The sequence below is a fragment of the Saimiri boliviensis genome, chromosome 6 (genome assembly GCF_048565385.1).
Source record: "Saimiri boliviensis isolate mSaiBol1 chromosome 6, mSaiBol1.pri, whole genome shotgun sequence".
Classification (NCBI taxonomy): domain Eukaryota; kingdom Metazoa; phylum Chordata; class Mammalia; order Primates; family Cebidae; genus Saimiri; species Saimiri boliviensis.
In genome coordinates this window covers 113727257-113742747 of record NC_133454.1, presented here as the reverse complement: position 1 = coordinate 113742747, position 15491 = coordinate 113727257, and the positions used below count along the sequence as shown (strand labels likewise).

Here is a 15491-nt window from a genome sequence, read left to right as displayed (position 1 = left end):
CCGCTGCACTGGAGTTTGGCTGCCGCTGCCCTACTTCACTCTAGTTTAGTTTCACTCACTTTACATCCGGGTTTTTTCCCTAGGCAATGGGCGCCGCAGCACACCCCGTTCCTTAGGCAAAGTGAAATAAATTCGCCGCACCGACACGTCAAGTAGTCCGCCCGCCCGAGCGCCGCCGCGGGCCCCCGCCGTCCCCCCCGCCGCCGCCCCGCCGCCTCCGGTGGGGCCACCCGCACGTCCCGGTGGCCACGGGCCGAGGCACGGGGGCCCCGGCCGGCCGCCGTACCACTCCGCCCGGCGGCCCCCTCCCTGTCCGCCGCGGCCCGCTCTCCCCCGGCGCCTCCTCTCCCCTCGCCCTCGTCCCCGCTTTTCCAGCCCCAGTCCCTCTCGCCCGGCTCTCGGGAGCGGCGGGGGCGCGCACGGCGGCGGCGGCGGCGGGCCGGCGGGGCCGCGCGGCGGGCTCCCGCGCGGGCGAGTGTGTCTGGGCCTGGGCGGAGGGATCCCCGGGCTGAGGCGGCGGAGGTGCTGCGGCCCGGGGCCGGGTGGTGAATGGGCTGGTGGTGCTCGCTGCTGCTGCTGAGAGGAGGAGGAGGATGAAGAGTTGGGCTTGTTTGTCTCTCACAGTTTCTCTCCTGCTGCTCTGATTCCCCCCTCCCGATTCCGGCCCGGGGCCTGTGTGTGTCCCTCCTGGAGGAGGAGGAGGATCCAGTTCCTCCCCCCAACCCCCTCCTCCCCACCCCCCCTTGCCTGGGGAAGAGGAGGAAAGAAACAGCCCAGAGAGAGAGAGAGAGTGAGTGAGAGAGAGAGAGAGGGAGAGAGAGAGAGGAGAGGAGAGGAGGAGGAGGAGGAGGGAGAAGGGAACAACCTACCATCTTAACACACTAATATCTAAAAAGTGCGAGAGGCCCAGAGCAGCAGCAGAAGCAGCAGCAGCAGCTCCAGCTTCTTCCCTCCCTCCCCATGAAGAAGAGTTCCCTCCTCCTCCTCCTCCTGCTTCTCCTGCTCAGAGTTCCTGCCTCCAGCTGCCAGGGGGGACAGCCAGCCAGCAGCAGGAGGGTGCAGTATCCCAGCTTTTCCATTCTCTCTTCTCCTCACTCTCTCTCTTTTTTTCTGGAGTAGCTCTATTTCCCCTCCCTCCCCCTTCCCCCTCTGCCTCTCTCCTCTCTCCCTCTGTCTTGTCGCTGGTGTTTGTCTCTGGGAGGATCAGGGGCTGCCTGCTTGGAGTTTGTTGTGGGGGGAGGTAGGGGGAGGGGAGGGGTGTGTGGGAGGGAGGAGGGAAAGGGGGGTGTTCTCATCAGGACCCCTCAGTCAACTTGAGATTTGAGCAATAACTTCCCCTTCGGGGCGCCCCCCTGCGTGCCCTTCCCATACCTCCCCCCCCGAAAAAAAAGACAATGGGAAAACCTTGGCTCCCCCCCTCCTCCCCTCTGCCCTCCACCCCTCCCCAGGATAAATTGGAAGTAAGTTTAGGAGCAGCCTCGGGATCCTGGGCGCAGAGTGCAGGGCCGGAGCGGGTGACAGAGGCGGCGTGCCGGGGGCGGCGGGGAGGGGGCGTCACATTGTCCCCGCGGGGGGCCGGCCGGGGGCCGCGGACGGGGGCGGGGGGCGCGGAGCCTCGCCCGCCCCCCTCGGCTGTCCCTTGGCCCGGGGAGGGTAGCCGGGGATCCTCCACCCCCCCACCCCACCCTGGGATGCTGTCGGGGGGAAGTTTTTATTATGGTTATTTAATTAAAAAAATTTTTTTTTTTGGAAAACCATCTTGTTTGGTGACTGAGGGATCTGGTTAAAAAAAAAAAAAAAAAAAAAAAAAAAAAGCTGCGGCTGCTGACGCTGCCGGGCCCGTGTGTGTGTGTGTGTGTGTGTGAGTGTGAGTGTGTGTGTGTGTTTGTGTGTGTGAGTGTGAGTGTGTTGGTGCATTTGTCTTGGGTGGCCGGAGCAGCGTTGGGGAAATTCCGCTTATTCTTCTTCTTCTGCAACTTGTTATTCCGGAGAGTCTGCCTGCACCCCTCACCCCGGGGCCGGCCCTCCCGCATTCGCCCCCGCCGGCGGCGGCCGCGGGGCGCCCCCGGGACCCCAAGCGGGCCGGCGGACAGGCCGCTCCGAGAGGGGCCGCGGCCGCCCCTCCCCCGCCCGCGCCCCCGCCGGGGGGAGGGGCGCGCGGAGTGGGACTCTTTCCGTTTGGTCCAGCCCCGTCGTGCACGCAGTTCCCAACACTTCTCGTCATCCTCTCTTTGGTCTCTTTATTCTGCTGAGCGGTGCTGTTAGGATTTCTTTTTTATTTTCTCCCCCTGACCACGTTCGCGATGGTGGGTAGCAGCAAGGTGGCCCTGGTAGGGGAGGGGTTGGTATCGAGATTGGGCACCGGGGGAGAACGTCTCCTTTCAACTTTGTCTGTGGCTTGCACCCCCGGAGAAGGCCATAGGCCGGTTGTGGGGTGCAGATGTGCCGAGAGTGATTTGTAAGTAGTTGAGTTGTTGTGATGAGGGTACGACCGCTAATGGTCGGCAGGTTTTGTTTTCATTGGTGAATCTGGTGTCATCATATTCCGGTCATATGTTGAAATATTCTTTGTTTAGGTCTGGAAGTAGAGGATCTCACTCTGCACGTCCACATTGTGTTGTTTTTAAAATGATGTCTCTGGGAGTATGGATTTCTAGAATTTCAAATCTGAGTGAAGGTCCGGACTTGTGTGGGCCTCGTTACCTGGCCTTGACAGTGAACTTTGTGGCTGTGTTTCGGATTTCAAAGATTTGCCCCATAGCTGGGGAACGAGTTGTGCATTTTTTCTAATAGTCAGTGTCAGGAATGTAGATGCTTGAGCTGGAGAAGTTGGAGAGGGAGGAACATTTATATATAAATAATGGGTAGTTGAATATTAGAATCAGATTAATTTGGGCCGATGAAAGTTTGTTTGTTTGTTTGTTTTAAAGCAGTTGTGCACTCTGGGAAGGAAGCCTTTTCACAGGTTCACTTGATAGGAATTCTTTAAGGCGAGGGGTTGGAATTATCTCCTTTTTGAGAGGATTCTCATCATCTGTAGCTCTATTGAGGGCCTGATAATGGTACTAAAATTGGGGCTAAACCATGTTAGCATACTTTTCAGTGTTTATGATATTTGTTTACATCGGGTGTTCGCTCTAACTTGGGCAGTAGAAATAAATAGGTCAGCTTTGCTTTTGGTCTTTGAAGTCTGGCCCCCTCCTTCCTTCTTTAAGTTTCACAATTTACTTGGTTTACAGCATTGTTGGAAACTGTTACTACATTTTTACTGGAAATACTATTATTCATTTTAATTTTGGTAAGTTCCTTCTTCTCTTCATCTGTCTTCACTTGTTTATGGAATCTGTGTTGTGGGCTTAAGCTAGTTTATTTTAGAAGGTCATTAAAAATGTCTGAAAAATACATTTTCAAATCCGGGGACCTGTCTTTTGATGGCAAAGAGGAAATTCTGTGTGCAGTTATACTAATGTTTATTTTAAAAATTTCTGTACTTAAAACGTTTGTAGATGTACAACTATCCTTAGGTGAAGAGCATAGTCATCGTGCACAGAGTTCTCAAAGTACAAACATCTGGCCAGCATGTTAAAAATCTTCCAGGTGCTTTTTTGTTTTGTTTTGTTTTGTTTTAACATCAGACTTTTGCTTTTGGTGACATAATAGTATTTGCAGTTTGACTGGCATTGCTTGGCTGCCCATAATAAAGTTTTTTTGCTTGGGTGCTATTGAAGGCTTTTTAACTTAGTTTTTAGATAATTTTGCAGGCTTGATTTAAGCATGTTATATTTTGAACTCAGGCAAGTTGTTATGGAACTGGAGTAGTAATAGATGAAAAAGACACCTACCTGGGCTAATTGTATTTTTAGAAGGTATAAGTGGTGGATGGGGCCTATTTCTTTTAGCCTTGAAGGGTCCATCCTTTTTCCTATTCAGTCGTCTGGAAGGACCTGCCTCTGAAATATTCTTCTTCTGCTTACATGAAGATCTCTAAATGCTATCCAGCAGGAGGTGCTACAGCAAGATAAAGGATATTTTTGAATTTTGAGGGTCTTGCTACTTATTACAGCTGTACTTAGCTTCAGCTAAGCAACAGGATTAACACCTTAAAGTTCCAGAAAGATTTTGAGTAAGTCCATTTAAAACTTTCAATTATAAATTATGTTTGCTATGTGAAACTGAAGTCTTTGACTATACAAAGTAGGTATGTGATTGTGGATAGCTTAAGGATTCTGGGCCTAGGTACAGAGCACTGTTTAGAATTATTTTATTTGGAAGGGGAGTTCGTCTTCTGTTGATGAGTGGAATGTTGAGCATGTATTTTTAAAAAATTATTTGTAGTTTTTATAAACAAAAGTAGTTGCTACGATTTAGGGCTTTAAGCCTTATCATCCCTATAATATTAATAATATTAATACAAATAGTATATAGAGTAGTTGAGATTTGGGAAAGGGGGATAGTGTGTGGAAAAAATTTTAGACAACTTCTGGTTTTATTCCCCCATCAGATTTACAGACAATGATTCTAATGTAGATCAATTTTTACTCACTCAGCATCATAAATACATATGGTAGATATACTTGTTAGCCTGCAAAGACTGAGATTCTTGAACTGTAAGTGAAGTTCTATCAGTGGCAGGTCATTGCTGATATAACAATAACTGCATAAAGTTGAATATAGCTACCTTAACAGTTTCATAGCATTTACAGCACATGGTCCTCTGAAACTCTGTTAGTGTTAGGTGAATTGATTATCACTGGAAATATCATGCCACGTGGTTGCCTGTAAAGTTTTGTGTCAAAATTTTAACAACTTGAGGATGCTAGAAAGTTTGATAAATCTGCTTTGAATTTTGTCTATTTTGTAGGCATAATACTATTTTCTCAGTGAGACCAAATGAGATAATACATGTAAAAGTTCTTCATAAATGGTAAGAAGCCATGCAGATACTAAGTTGTTGAGATATGTAACTAATTAATACATGGACAGAAGCTTCTGTCTTAAAATGCTAAGTTTTTCCATATCAGTTGAGAAACGCATTTAAAGTGCACCCTGGACACTATAATTTTTGAGATGGAGTCTTACTCTGTTTCCCGGGCTGAAGTACAGTGGCGCTATCTCAGCTTACTATAACCTCTGCCTCCCGAGTTCAAGTGATTCTCCTGCCTCTCAGCCTCCTTAGTGGCTGTGATTTCAGGTGCCTCCCACCACGCCCAGCTAATTTTTGTATTTTTAGTAGATACGGGGTTTCACCATGTTGGCCAGACAGGTCTTGAACTCCTGACCTCAGGTGATCCACCTGCCTGGGCCTCCCAAAGTCCTGGGACTATAGGCATGAGCCACTATGCCCAACCTAAATTTTTGTTTTTTAAATACTGCTGTGGTTACCAAAAATCTCTTTGTTATAGTTGTGAAGCTTCTTGTGAAAAATGCTGCCTAGTCAGTTTCCCATAATTTTTTTTTAAAAAAGGTCATTTTTCCTTTTGAAGATCTTGTGAATTGTATGTCTCCTATTACAGTTTTTCATTTCTCCATTGATATGATATGATATGATAGGATAGTAGTTGATTTTAGTGAGTGTTTAAGTTCTTGGATTCTTCTATAGACTCTTATTAACACAGAGTAACAGATGTCATGGTTAAAGTTTTGAGTGTTTTGACTGACTCTGCTAACTTTCTGAAAGAGTCTCACTGACTAAAGCTTTCAAGTTTGTTTCACAGTGAAAAAGATGTATATCTGTATGTGTTAGTATTAGGTATATGTGGATATATCATTTTTGTTTTTCTATTTTAGAAGGATGCATGAGGAAATGACTACTCAAATGTAGAGGAGTGCACTGAAATATTTTTGTGTAAAAATAACCCAAAAGTTTAAGCCTTAAGTTTCAGCTTTCTTATAAACTCTGCTCACAAATTTGGAATAGAAAACATTTAAAAGTAAAATATAGATAATTAGGGACCCTGTGTTTATGAGCCTATCGAAAGGTATATATCTTAAATTTTAGAAGTGACTATTGTTTTGAAATTGCCCCCATTAGAAAGTAAATATAGAAACTTGCTTCTGTGAAGGGTGAAAAAAACATTTAACTGTTTAGATAAAAATGAAACCTCTCTCAGGGCGTTTTTAACTTTTTCATCCTACAGACAGTGAATATTAAAGCTTTCTGTGAAGACATACTGAAATTAAGATTATATTAATGTACTTTTAAATTTTGTATCCTTAATATTTTATTGCTAAAGGTTTTTGTATTTAGTTACTATTCAAAGAGAGAAAGGAAGAAATTAAAGTTTTAGGTCTCTGACCTTTGACAGAATTCTTTTATATCTATATCTGGAACTGATTTCTTGAAGCATGTTTGTATTTTCATATTATTTTGTGCTGGGAAATATTAATGATTTATGTTGACTTCTCAGGAGCTTTTGTACCTGGGCTATTTTTGTGGGCCTAAGAATTCTTTAGGAGCATAGTAATACATTTTGGTCACATTAATTTTACCAGGTGTATGTTTTTGCTGCTTTGGGATTTTTTAGAAAAGAAATAATATGTTAACAGTGCACTAAATTTATTTTAGATAATTATTTCTTAAATAGCATATATTTTGTGCTTTGTGTGTATATGTGGCCATACTATTTTGTAGGCTTTCATGTAATTCTTACATGTATGTTAAATTTTTGAAGAGTTATCTTTTGTGAAAATGTTGAAATAGACTTTTAGGAATAACTTTTCTATTACTTGTCCATTAATTCAGTCTTAAAATTACAGTGAACTCTTCCCTTTTAGAAATTGTATGTGAGATTCAGTCATCCTTTGGACCTTTCTAAAGCAACTTTCTTAGACTAGACTTGTGTGGCAGTTTGAATACTCCTCCCCTTGTCCCTTCTGGTACCCTGCAAGTCTTCCCTTCTCCCTGCCTTAGAAAAAAAGTTGAATAAAAAAGCATTTGGTGAAAATATCTCAGTTGAAGGCAACTATTATTTTCTATATCTTGGAATCAGTTACAGAAATGTTTTCTGCTTTTTTAAGTTGTCAGGAAAGTGAACCAGTATGGAAGGGATAGGAAGGGGATGAGGCCTAACAGGTTGATGATCTAGGCTTTATTTTGACTCTGTTTGTGGGCCTAGGGGGAAAAAATAACTTAAACACAGAAGCCAAAAAGATGGGTTTTGTTTTATTGTTTTGGCTGCATTGAGAATACAAACTGTCAGTACTTGAGGAGAAGGAGCAGCAGAAAGGAATTGATTTTTTTTCTGCTGCAGATCCAAGTATTGTTAACCATGTGCATCTCCAAAGCGACATACTTGCAAATCAAACTGTAGTTGATTCTTTCACTCAATTAACAGTCAGAACCCTAAATTGTTGTTGTTGTTGTTGTTTTAAATTTTAAATGAGTACCCAAAACTTTGGGGTAATGACAATAATTTCCTGATAAAAGTGGGTGATAGTAACCATGGCAACTGCTATCTCTGGCCTTATGGACAGTATATTGTATTGATGAAGCTTCAAATCCTTTATAGTAGCCTGTCACTTTTATGGTGAAATGTAGTAGCATGTGTTGCAGATGATTTTTAGCTGGATTGCATTAAATTTGTGTGCCAGCTTATCTTTCCTTGTTAGGAATTTCTTGGACTTTATTCCAAAACATGTTTGTGAAGGTGCTGTTGCCTGAAAATAACCCACCACCTGTGTTAGGCCTCCTGATGCAGATTGCGGTTAGTTCTTTCCCAGTCTCCTTCCACAGTCTTGCAGAAATAGGAGGGTGTGTAGCAACTGTATATATGTAAATTCTAGCTCAAACTTATCAGCTTGTGTTTGGACATGTTACTGATAGCTTAAATTTTTTTTTTTTTTGTATTTTCAGAAGAGGTAAGTGGATGAGAGAAGTGGGCCTGTAGTTGGAATACTGTTTTTCTAAGTGTTCTTTCTTGAAGTGTCTGTGTGTGTGTGTGTGTGTGTGTGTGTGTGTGTGTGTGTGTGTAGGGAATTAGAGATGAGGAATGAAGGCATAAATGTTGAGTAAGGACTTTACAAAAGCAGAACTTCAGTATTTTTGGTTTGTTTTTGTGATAGTGTGTGTATGTATTACTATAAAAATTATTTCCTAGTGGCAGTATTAGAATATGGGGAATATTTGCTTGTGATAATTTTCTTCAAGAAAAATTATTTATAAAATATATCTTGAATAATTGTTAAAAGGCAACCTGTTAAAACAATTAAACTTTTTTTCTTATTTTTCCCTTTCTTTTTCTTTTCTTTTTTTTCTTTCTTTCTTTCTTTCTTTTTTTTTTTTTTTAATATATGGAGTCTTGTTCTGTGGCCAGGCTGGAGTGCAGTGGCGTGATCTCAGCTCACTGCAACATCCACCTCCTGGGTTCAAGCAATTTTTCCTACCTCAGCCTCCTGAGTCTCTGGGACTATAGGCATGTGCTACCACACTCTGCTAATTTTTGTATTTTTAGTAGAGATGCGGTTTCACAGTGTTGGCCAGGATGCTCTCAATCTCTTGACCTTGTCATCTGCCCATGTCAGCCTCCTAAAGTGCTGGATTACAGGTGTGAGCCACCGTGCCTGGCCAAAACAATTAAATTTTTTGAGGGAGAGGATTAAAGGGTGTTGAAATGGATCCATTCAAACGTTTAAAAACTGTTTCAAAGATTATATTTTTTATTACATTGTCTTTTGATTTTTGATCATTTTTTTCTGTGCTTCTCCTATGTAAGATTTTTCTAATGTGAAAATGTTGATCTAAATATTGATACTTTTTCCAGTATGTGCTAGAAAAACCGTGTGCCAGAGCAGAGAACATACAAATTTGATTAAACTGTGATAATAAGGTATAGTCAAATTGTGCTAGATAGTTCAGACTTTTCTTGAAACTTACTGTGATAAAGTGGTTTACTTACTACAAGTCCCAGTATGCATTGCAGTTTTTGCTTAACTTCAGATTAGAGCACTGCATGCTGGGAGCTGTAGTTGATTTAAACAGTACGGAAAACCCTTCCTTCTTGTCTACTCCATTTTATACACAGCTTTCCAGGCTTCTAAGAACTTTCTGCTAAGTAGTTTGATTACTAATATTATTATTATTATACTGCTGAAATTCTAAAGTGAGTCTTCAGAAACAGCCTGGTGTTTTAGTTTACATTAGATTAGTTTATTGTATTTTTTTATAAGCTACTATAAGATTTACACAGAAAATGATATATTGAAAACTTGACTTAGCAGATGTAAATATTTTTATGCATGTGGCGATACTCTTTATAATCAGGGCATCATTGATTGCTAGTGTGGGCATGGGAAGCCTTTTATTATCAAGCCTGATATATATGCTGTTCCTTTTTCTTTCTTTCTTTCTTTCTTTTTTTAATGGGGATAGTTATTCTCTAAGGTTGGATGGAAGATTTTTTTGTGCCAGTATTTAATTTCATAGTTCTGTGATTCTTCTGTCATAATTGTCAACATTTTGAATATCAGTACCCTTTAACTGGAATTCCTGAAAATAAAGGTGGTTTTAGTGTAATTTTAATCCTTAAAGATGTAGTCTGAGACAGAGAAAGAGGTGAGACTTGTTTAATAATTTATTTTTTTATTTGTAAAGTTTAAATTTCTTTCTTTCTTTCTTTCTTTTCTTTCTTTTTTTTTTTTTTTTTTTGAGGATTCTACTTTAATTTTATTAGCTAATACCAGAGGGTTGTTGCAGGGATTAATTGTTAAAATCTATGACAGTGCCTAGCACAGTGTTTGCCACATAATAAGGGCTCAGTAAATGTGTAGAATTATCAGCAGCAGCAGTAGTAGTGGTTACTGTTATCTTAAAAAATAGCACCCTTCACATTTTTTTCTCTCTTTTTACAGTATAATTTGATCAGAAGCCCAGGCTGTTCTAAAAAGACCTTGAGATTTTTGGCTTATGGTGATGATGTGGCAAACTCCTTAGAATGTTCCTGCTGTGTGTAAAATGTCCTTGCACCTCAGTTTCTCCCTAAGAAATACATGCCCCCAAAGGGACTATCAGGCTGGTAGCTGAATTTTGAATAGTATTCAGCTCTGCTTGTGTAGTACTCATTGCATCTATACTACAAGCCTTTGGTTGACTTCAGAAAGTTCAAAAGATAATGAAAATTTCTTTGTTTACAACGTTTGCAGTGGTAGAATATCCAAACTACTTGATTAAAGAAAAGAAGACGCTACAAAAATGCCCCTTGCTTTACAGTGTATGTAATCTTGGAAAAGTTCTGTTGTGTTTAGAAGCATGTACCAATATATCACTGTAGTTCCCAGTGTTACAGGATTGATGTATGAGAGCCCAGTAAGCAGCCCCAGGAAGAAGGTGTTGTTTCCAAATATCTTGTATCTTTACATTAATTTTCTCTTTTAGGACACTGACTTCTTTTAGGTTCTTGAATTTGTAGAATATGTTTATTTGCATGGCTTGTCCCTTTTGGGTGTTTGAGAAAGGAGAGGGATGCCTGGGGATATTGGAAAATGTAAGCGTAAGTTACAATGTATATGTCTTAGTTTGAATGTATGCAGGAGCAGGGTAGTGCCTTTCTTACTTGCTTAGCTAGAATCTTATTCCAGCTTTTTCGCTTGTGAGAAGTTTTACAATATTGTTGTTGAGGGCTACCATGATTATTTAAGAAAATTCTGCCTTTTAGTTTTATTTATTTATTTATTTAGAGACAGAGTCTTGCTCCGTTGCCCAGGCTGGAGTGCAGTGGCTCAGCTCACTGCAGCCTCCGTCTCCCAGGTTCAAGCAATTCTCATACCTCAGCCCTTTGAGCAGCTGGAATTACAGGCATACACCACCATGCCTGGCTAATTTTTATATATTTAGTAGACATGGGGTTTCACCATGTTGGCCAGGCTGGTCTGTAACTCCTGGCTTCAAGTAATCTATCTGCTTTGACCTTCCAAAGTGCTGGGATTACAGATGTGAGCCACCATATCTGGCCCAGGTAATATTTTTTAAAGTACTTTATGTAGCAAACCAATCCACTGTAATTGTACTAGCCTGCTCCCCCCACATAGTTGTGGTTTAAAATTTGTTAATATGTAGATTAGACATTAAATAGATTCTTTTTTTTTTTTTTTTTTTTGAGACGGAGTTTCCCTCTTGTTACCCAGGCTGGAGTGCAATGGCGCGATCTCGGCTCACCGCAACCTCCACCTCCTGGGTTCAAGCAATTCTCCTGCCTCGGCCTCCTGAGTAGCTGGGATTACAGGCACGCACCACCGTGCCCAGCTAATTTTTTGTATTTTTAGTAGAGACGGGGTTTCACTATGTTGACCAGGATGGTCTCAATCTCTTGACCTCGTGATCCACCCGCCTCAGCCTCCCAAAATGCTGGGATTACAGGCTTGAGCCACCGCGCCCGGCAATAGATTCTTTAGATGTGTACAAAATGTATGGAATCTGGTCTGATATGCTTCCACTTTATAAACTGTTTTATTTATATTACGTCATTTTGTCTTTTCAAAACCTAATATATTGAAATAAATTCAGCAGTTACAAAGGAGTTAATACAAAGAGCTAAATATAAGGAGGAAAATAGTCCCTGGTATTAATGGGCCAATGCAGAAAATAACAGGTTTGGAGGAATTCTCATTCCATATTTTTATCATTGTATGTACCCATGTGCTTACTGAAATACTAAAGTTGGAAATCAGGAGCGGAAATAAGGAGAGTAAACCTGGGCAGCCATGTGTATTCAGTGTAGAGACCTCTGACACACCTAAATTATTGAACAGTTTTCTTTTGTAATGAAATGTCCCAGATCAGAATAAAGGAAACAGTTGTGATGATGTCAGAAGACTTGGCCTTAAGTATACTCCTGTTACTTAGCTATACACTCTTGGGAAATTCATCCCTGCTGGGCTTTAGTTTACCCACTGGTAAAATGGGGATAACAATAAGGGCCTGCTTCACTATGATATTAAAAGGATTAGATAAGAATATTCATGAATGTACTTTATCTAACTAAATGATATATATAAATTGAATTTTTAGTCAACCGTAAGGGCATGGGTTTGAAGATACTTGTCTATGTCATGTTAATAATATTAATATAAAATTTAAATAATGAGTTAGAATCAAGAGGAACCAAAAAATTAGTTGATCTACCCTCCTCCCAATAGACTAGTTCTTTTTTTTTTTTTCTCTCTCTTTTTTGAGATGGAGTCTTGCCCTCTTGCCCTTTCACCATCTTGGCTTACTGCAACCTCCACCTTCTAGGTACAAGTGATTCTCCTTCCTCAGCCTTCCTGAGTAGCTGGTACTGTAGGCGTGTGCCACCATGCCTGGCTGATTTTTGTATTTTCAGTAGAGACAGGGTTTCACTATGTTGGCCAGACTAGTCTCGAACTCCTGACCTCAAGTGATCCACCTGCCTCAGCCTCCCAAAGTGCTGGGATTACAGGTGTGAAACACCGCGCCTGGCCCAACAGACAAGTTATTGACATGTGTTTACATGTGTGTTTATGGTATAGTTTTTAACAATATGTACCCTGATACATTTGTGTGTATATTATAAACATCATAAATGTACTGGTGTGTTGTCATGGGAATGAAAATTTTTAATTATGAGCTTTTCTGTTAAAATTTTTTTTAAATTTTATTAACTATACAAATTTTATTTTTATGTGTTAAAATACAAACATATAAATAAATATATTTCTGTTTGGAGAAGTGACATAGTCACATTTTGGTGAAATGACATAGATTTAAATGTTTGACAAGTCGTGAACAGTTTTTGTTCCTTAGGTTTATCTGTTGTCATCAATAATACTGTGTTTATTATGTATAGTGCTAAACCTTTTTGTACATAGGATCTCATTTAGTTTTAATCCTCACAGCAATATTCTGAGGATTTGCTATTATTTTCCTGCCTCCATTTTACAAATGAGGAAGTAGAGGTTTCCCTGGGATCACATAGGTAACAACCTGGATTCAAGCCCAGGTTTGATTCCTGAGCCCTTGCTCTTAAATGTCCAAAATGGTGTACTAAACTATGTAATTCCCATAGAAACCTAGAAATGAATTACTAAAGAAGTTTTCAATGTACTGAAATGACCACAGCTATGATCTGTCATTTTGAGGTTGTTTCATGTTGATTTTGGTTGGGTTACATTGAATAGTTTGAAAATAGTCAACATTGCAATGGAATGGAAATGAAGACATTTGGGACAGTGCCTGCCTTGTTCATCCTTGTATATCCGTTGCTGAGTGTAGTACGTAGCATGGGGTGGGGTCTAATAGCTATTTCTTAAAGTTTGGAAGTTGGCACTTTAGCATGGTTTAAGTTATTTTAAATTTTTTTGGTAGGTGCAAATGGTTTACATTCACGATTTCAGTCAGTCCTTATATAACTATCAACGTTTTAGAGTGTTAGGTAAGTGTCCTTTCAAGAAATATTACAAAAGCTGTGCATCTAAGTTAGAAAATCATTCTAACGATATAGATATGTATAAAGTAGAAAATTAGTCATTCCGTTCCCATCCTACTTTTAAACTTTTCCTGTGTATTTACATATGTGTTTTATACACACACACACATACACGCACACACGCACACACACACACACACACTTTTTAAAAGAAGTTTAATTATACCATAATACTCTCTCAAAGTTTACTTTTTTCCAGATGACGATTTTAAAAACTTGTTTATTTTTTAAAATAGGGCTCATGTGGGAAGTGGGAGTAAGGTTGGAGGAAGAGAGGTGGGTAAGATTTATACATTAAGATTCCAAACCTAGTGCCCTAGATTGATTATACTTCATGCTTTAGAAAATGGTCACTGTTATTTTTAAAACTGAGAAAAAAAAATCAATTTAAAATGACAACATTGTTTTCTGTCCTATATAAGTAATTTGGGAGACATCATTTCTGAATTAAATTATTCTAGTTTATTCTGGTAGCTACTTATAAAGAGGGCAGTTGTGTTTTCAGATAACTTTTAAAAAAACTGGTAGTCTCTCTTGGTTGTTAGGACGCATTTCACATTTACAAAGTAAAGGCAAGAATTGGGCAAAACTGTAAAAAAGAAAAAAAATGTAAAATAGGATTTTAAAACCAAGATAATGTAATATTTTAATTAATAGGAACTCAAACTAGTACTACTTAATCAGCATAAAGAAACTCTATAGGAATGAGTCCTGGTCCTCACAACTTCATGTGAGTAGTGTTGGCTCCACCATTACCTGTCTCCAACCACTACCAAATGCTATGCCTATAGCTCAGTATTTTTTAAAGCAGTTTAAAAAAAAGTAAGTTATTTGAGTGCTGTTTATTTTTTCTGGCACTATATTTAGAAAGACATACTAAAGGCTTTATAATCTACATTAAATAGAAATCTTTTGATTCCAGCTTTTAGAGTTTTAACTTGTTGCTAAGATTATTAGTCATAATTTACCTTTGTAATTTTTAAATTAAAATTTTTTATTACACAGGTAATAGAAAGATTTTATAGAAGTTTTTTAAAAAACCTTTCTAATCCTAGAATACACTCCTTGCATCTAAGGTGCTTTATGCTTCTTTAGATCCATGAAGGTACTGAAGCCTTGCCTTAAAATTCTAAGAATTGGATCTGATAAAATGTAGCAGTTTATTTATACTATAGTATAGTCTATTTTTTTTACAAACCAAGTTTCGTTTTTCATAAATGCACTTTTCCTTTTGAGTGGCTCAGAACATGCCCTACAGAGTATTTTATTCTTGTTCGTTATAGTCTAATAAGTGTACAGAGGGCTCAGTTAATGCTATGGATGGTGAAACTGAGAGACAAGAATTTGACTAAGTGGTAGTGCCTAGTTTTCCTGTTAAGTTCTAGACTCAGTCATCTTGACCAGTAGTCGTTAAAGTTTTAAAAATTATGGCTACCAGTTAAATGTATAGTAGTCTGAACTAGTGTTTTATGTTTGTTACCAACCAAACAGGAAAGTTGAAATTTTTAAAAGGATGAGATTTTAAAATATAAGTTGTAATAGTTCCTTCCCAGTGGCTCCCTTCCTCAGGGTACCCACACACACCTGGAGACAAGCGCTCAAGATAGGCCATTCTTCCTGCAGAAGAGGCAGCCGTGGGGACAGCTGGAGGACAGTTGGTAAAAGGTAGGGGACTTTTAAGTTGGAGTGATCTTTTGTAGCTTTTTAATTTTAAAGAAACAGCCTTTCTTTCTGTGAAAGGCTGAAAGATTGAAAGTATAGGCCTGGAGAGAGGTGAGCTTTAAAAGACAGAAATATAAACCTTATTTGTTTTCCTCAGAGTTGACCAAAAGGAACAGGACTGCCTGCCCTGATAGCTTCTACTCCCATTGAGATGGCAGTGCCTTTTTCTGTTGTTAGGCAGTTTATAGAACGCAGGATAGCTTGGTAAGCGTCTTCTCTGTGCCTGATGTGACGTAACATCGTGGAGTATGCAGCATGCATGTTAAGTACAAGTGGTTGTATTTGGCTTGTTGCTGCAGCATTTTTGAAGATGTCTTAAAAAGCAATTATCAG

At 40.0% G+C, this 15491-nt stretch overlaps 1 protein-coding gene across 25 annotated transcripts in view; it reads left to right on the top strand.

The window, feature by feature from the left end:
• The window catches only part of PHF21A (PHD finger protein 21A), a 203976-nt gene that overhangs the window by 531 nt on the left and 187954 nt on the right, over window positions 1–15491 (top strand). For 5 of the 25 annotated variants that reach the window (XM_074401361.1, XM_074401373.1, XM_074401377.1 and 2 more), the window contains exon 1: window positions 1616–15101. The exons of 1 other annotated variant lie outside the window; for it this stretch is intronic. The gene's annotated coding sequence lies outside the window, so the exon portion shown is untranslated. Of the gene's footprint in view, window positions 1–519; window positions 1057–1613; window positions 15102–15491 lie in introns of those variants that run through there. 19 more of the 25 variants (XM_010333800.3, XM_010333803.3, XR_012518166.1 and 16 more) reach the window with 13 other exon arrangements.